Source organism: Nomascus leucogenys, chromosome 11, assembly GCF_006542625.1.
Source record: "Nomascus leucogenys isolate Asia chromosome 11, Asia_NLE_v1, whole genome shotgun sequence".
NCBI classification, from domain to species: domain Eukaryota; kingdom Metazoa; phylum Chordata; class Mammalia; order Primates; family Hylobatidae; genus Nomascus; species Nomascus leucogenys.
This window is the reverse complement of record NC_044391.1, coordinates 44,336,800-44,341,473: the sequence shown is the minus strand read 5'-3', so window position 1 is coordinate 44,341,473 and position 4,674 is coordinate 44,336,800. Positions and strand designations below refer to the sequence as shown.

The following is a 4,674-nucleotide window of genomic DNA, read 5'->3' as shown; positions in this document are numbered from 1 at the left end:
CCATATTGGACAACTCTGCATTGCTAGGGTATAGGGTAAGGGGATTTGGTAGTTGGGGAGTGGCACGGAAGGTATCAAACCTAGAATCCTAAGGGACATCTGAAGAACTCTGCTCATACGGGCAAGATGGCATAACTCTGTTCATGTCAGAAAATGCTCTTGGTCACCAGGGCAGGGCTCAACAGGCCCTGTGGTTAGACCTATTACATACAGAAAAGAAGAATGACTCACAACCATACTTGAATCTATCCCTCTTCTAAAAAGCACCCTTGATTACTCCAAGGAAATGAGGACAAGGAATGCAGACTGGCTTTTTAGCCAGCTTTTCAGAGTCAACCACGTAGTTTGTGCAGCATCAACCCGTTTCAACCCAAGACCAGTTACTCAGCCTCCTTTCATTTTTCAAATTTCTTGGTTAGCCAGTATTTACCAAGGACATCCTAAGTTTTCCTGAAATGGAAAACAGCCAATATGGAAAGCAATGCTGCAGGGAAGCCAGAGTAGTATTCAGAATGGCACATGGCAACATTTTCCATATCCCACTTTCTGCCATCTCATGCCCACTACAATGGACACATCAGAGGTGAGATTTAAAATGCTGCTGTGGATACAGCATTGTCGTTGCCATCCAGAAGGGGAATTTTTGCAGCACTGATGAGCGTGCCAATACACAATTGCCGTCTGGTCCTGCTTCTTGGGTATTTATTGTGTGCATGAGTCACTTCTGTGACTTAGGTCCCAAGAGTGATTTTGATGTATGTTTGCTTTTCCAACTTGGCAGTTCATGTAAATAATGACCCCAAACCATCTTGCCATAGATTTCACTGGAAACGCCATTGAAATGCCAAGGAGGGTTAAGTTTTTAAAGTCATGTTTATTGAAGTATGATTTTACATTCAGTAAAATTCATCCTGTTAAGGTTTGACAAATGCATGGTCATACCATAATCAAGATGCAGAACTGTAGAATCACTCTAACAATTCCTTCCTGCCCTTTTGTAATCAACCCCTTTTTGATCCCAAGGAACTCACTGACCTGTTTTTCTGTCAAAAGTATCAAATTTCACCACTAAAATGATCTACAGTACTATGGAAAAATGTGTAAGCACATAAAATACACAAACCAATTTTTTAAAAAGTGAGATTCTTAAAATTTCTTTAGCATACCAACAAAAAATGAAGGTAGCATTGCATTTTACTACAGATATGTGGACATTCAAAGTCCACCATTGTTGTATATATGGCTCAACAGTAATATTTAAGAATATACTGCCGGGTACAGTTGCTGACGCCTGTAATCCCAGCACTTTGGGAGGCTGAGGCAGGCTGATCACCTGAGGTCAGGAGTTCTAGACCAGCCTGACCAACATGGAGAAACCCCGTCCCTACTAAAAATACAAAATTAGCTGGGTGTGGTGGCACATGCCTGTAATTCCAGCTACTCGGCTGAGATAGAATTGATTGAACCCAGGAGGTGGAGGTTGTGGTGAGCTGAGATCGTGCACTGCACAGCTGCAAAAAAAAAAAAAAAAAAAAAAAAAAAAAAAAAAAAAAAAAAAAAAAAAAAAAAAAAAAAAAAAAAAAAAGAATCCAGCACTGGGGGGGGGGGGGGGGGGGGGTGGCGTGCCACTGCACTCCAGCCTGGGCGACAGTGAGACTCCGTCTCAAACAAACAAACAAAAATGTGTAAAAATACAAAATTAGCTGGGTGTGGTGGCACACGCCTGTAATCCCAGCTACTCAGGAGGCTGAGGCAGGAGAATTGCTTGAATCCGGGAAGCGGAGGGTGCAGTGAGCCAAGATTGCACCACTGCACTCCAGCCTGGGCAACAAGAGTGACACTGTCTTTAAAAAAAAAAAAAAAAAAAAAAAGACTATACTGTAAAATAACAATCTTAGAGTTAGGTCATATCTTTGTTGAGCATGTGAACCATGATTAAGCATGATTAAGGTATTGCTATTTGTTTTATTAACACTGTCAAGTTACAGACCACAGCTGGTTCATAGAAAAACTACTTTAAATAATAGAATTGAATTCCACAGAAATGTTCTACAGGATCAAGTCAGCTATAAGGCAGTTTTGCGTCTCCAAAACTGTCAAATAATATTTCTATAGATGATTGGGGCCATCTCAAAATTCAACCTTGCTACCACTATGAAAGGGACAAAAAAAAAAAAAAGCAACCTCTATTCTGTAGATACTAAAGGTTACATATTCAAATATACCTCCTCTACTTGAAAAGCTTCACTGATTCTTTCAAGCGCCAGACCTGTAAAAGAAGTATCACAGTAGGTATTACTAAATAGCAAACTACAGTACTGTCTAGACATGTTTACAAAAACTGTGCAAGTAAGTAAATAAAATCCCCCAATATCTTACACACTGTTGCTTTAGTAATGTTGTGACATCTAAATTTCTGTTTTCACTCAAAATCCTGTCTTTCTCTTGGCTTAGTAGTATTATCCATTTACCAAGAGCTTTTCCCTTTTACCAAAAGCATAATTTTAAAAGGGGGGTGGTGGTATGATTCCATTCAATAAATTCCTGCATACCAATTTGGCCTCAGGTAAATCCTTTAATCCATCACAGCAGAAGCACATGAAATCAGATTAGAGTTCTCATCCTTGGCCAGGATTTCAATTCAACTATTAATAACTTAAACCAAATTCATTCCACTTGGCCCATACCTTAAGTTCATCAGCATCTTGAAACTCCACCAAGCCTGGTTAAAAAAAGTGAAAGACAATGTTAAGAATATCATGCAATTTTGTTTTTTAATGAGTGGTCTTTACGGTGGCTATCCAATAGCTCTCTTTGATGAGTAAAATAAATTGCTATCTTTGAATATAATTCCTGTACAAATTCTCCAAATGTCCTGATACTTGGGAGTCTTCTGTAGTTTCCAGCTAGGAGGAAAATGGTCAGGAGTCACTATCTTCCCATTGATTAGCATTGAATCCTATCCATTTTTGAAAAGAAACACTATCCCAACAATATTTGTCTGGGAAAAACTGAAACCTTCCACAGATTTGAAAATCAAAGGAAGCACTACTAAACTCCCCTGAGGCTGAGTTCAGGGGGCTGGGAAGTTCCTGGGCACTTGCTCAGTTTTCACAATCCTCAGACGCTAGCTCACACTGCTTCCTTGACATGGTGTCTCTCACAGTTTAAACTGAATAGTTAAAAAACAATTTGGCAGGCCGGGTGCGCTGACTCACGCCTGTAATCCCAGCATTTTGGGAGGCTGAGGCGGGCAGATCACCAGCTCAGGAGTTCGAGACCAGCCTGGCCAACATGGTGAAACCCCGTCTCTACTAAAAAATACAAAAGTTGGGCATGGTGGCGGGCACCTGTAATCCCAGCTACTCAGGAGGCTGAGGCAGGAGAATTTCTTGAACCCGGGAGGCAGAGGTTGCAGTGAGCCGAGATTGCGCCATTGCACTCCAGCCTGGGTGACAGAGCTAGACTCCGACTCAAAAAAATAAATAAAAATAAAATGAGCTCAATAAGAATCTCTAACACCTAAAGCAATGGTAAAAGAAAGCCTTACCACCGCTATCTTCCTGTGCTGTATGTAGGGCTATTTGCCAGAGCTGGAGGTATTCCAGGGAGGGAAAATTGTCCCTGCTCTGGGCCTATCTATAACGCTGGAAAAAAAGGTGCCTAGCACCTAGGCTGCAAACGTACAAGCTTTCCTCATTAAAGCATGGTAAAATGGGTCCCATTTGGTTTCATCAAAAAGGCAGCAAATCTTTCACAACTGAGGAAAACACGTGAACCACGAGCTTCACGTTTCAACAGAACTGTGGTACCTATGCCAGCCACAAAGATTCTTTCATTTGTTGACTCAAATGTAAATTTAGATCTTTATCAATTTTCCTAAATTCGCAAAGTATCCCTTTATATGGCAATTTGTACCAGTAATGAACAATTAGTATGCTCGCCGATGCCCAAGACAGCCGCTCCAAAAACTTGTATTATTCCCCAGACAAACGCTCTCTAGGGGCAGCCTTGCGGATTTCTACACCTTAGCAGACCTAAGTTAGACGTTCAACACCTTGTCCTGGTCCGAGTCAGAACGCAGTAGTTCAGACTTTTCCCAGGACAGAAAACCAAGGAGGGACTCCTCACACCCTGATTAAACGCTGGAAGCGGGCCCTGTGCTATAATAACGCTCTGGCCACTCCTGAAAAAGCGGATCTTGGGGAGGAAAGCAGGCTCCCTTATTAGGGCTCACAGCACTCTGTTCAACTCACTGCAGGCGTCGACTCCAGCAAGACTCGTCCCTCCAAGCCTTTAAAGTACCCGACTGCGGGCCAGTAGCAACTGAACGGCACTGCTGGCGGTGGAGGGGGGAGGGGGGTTTGGCTAAGCGAGTGAAGTGATCTCCGTGTGTTTGCTAACCCTGCTATTATACTGCCCCGCTTGGAAACTTAAAGCGCTTCAGACATCAGATCTCACTCGCTTCCTAAACAGGCTTCCGTCCGCGCGGTCACAGCCACTGGGCAGGCGGGAGCCCCGAGTGCGCCAAGAACCCAGAGACCGTCCGGGGCTCGGCGCCTCCGTCTGCGATTGGAATTTGATCCTCAAAATGCAATAATTTAATTGAAAAAGGACTAAAAGCTGCCTGGAGGCCGGATCCATGGACGGCAGGGACTCAGGCACGGGAGGTGA

The 4,674-nt window shown here is 43.0% G+C and overlaps 1 non-coding gene across 1 annotated transcript; it reads right to left on the bottom strand.

Moving 5' to 3' along the window:
• Window positions 1-2,557: 2,557 nt before the first annotated feature.
• LOC115837425 lies at window positions 2,558-2,631 on the bottom strand. Its single transcript, XR_004032469.1, has one exon. It is a non-coding gene; the product is annotated as a small nucleolar RNA SNORD93 (small nucleolar RNA).
• Between the last annotated feature and the right edge of the window lie 2,043 nt (window positions 2,632-4,674).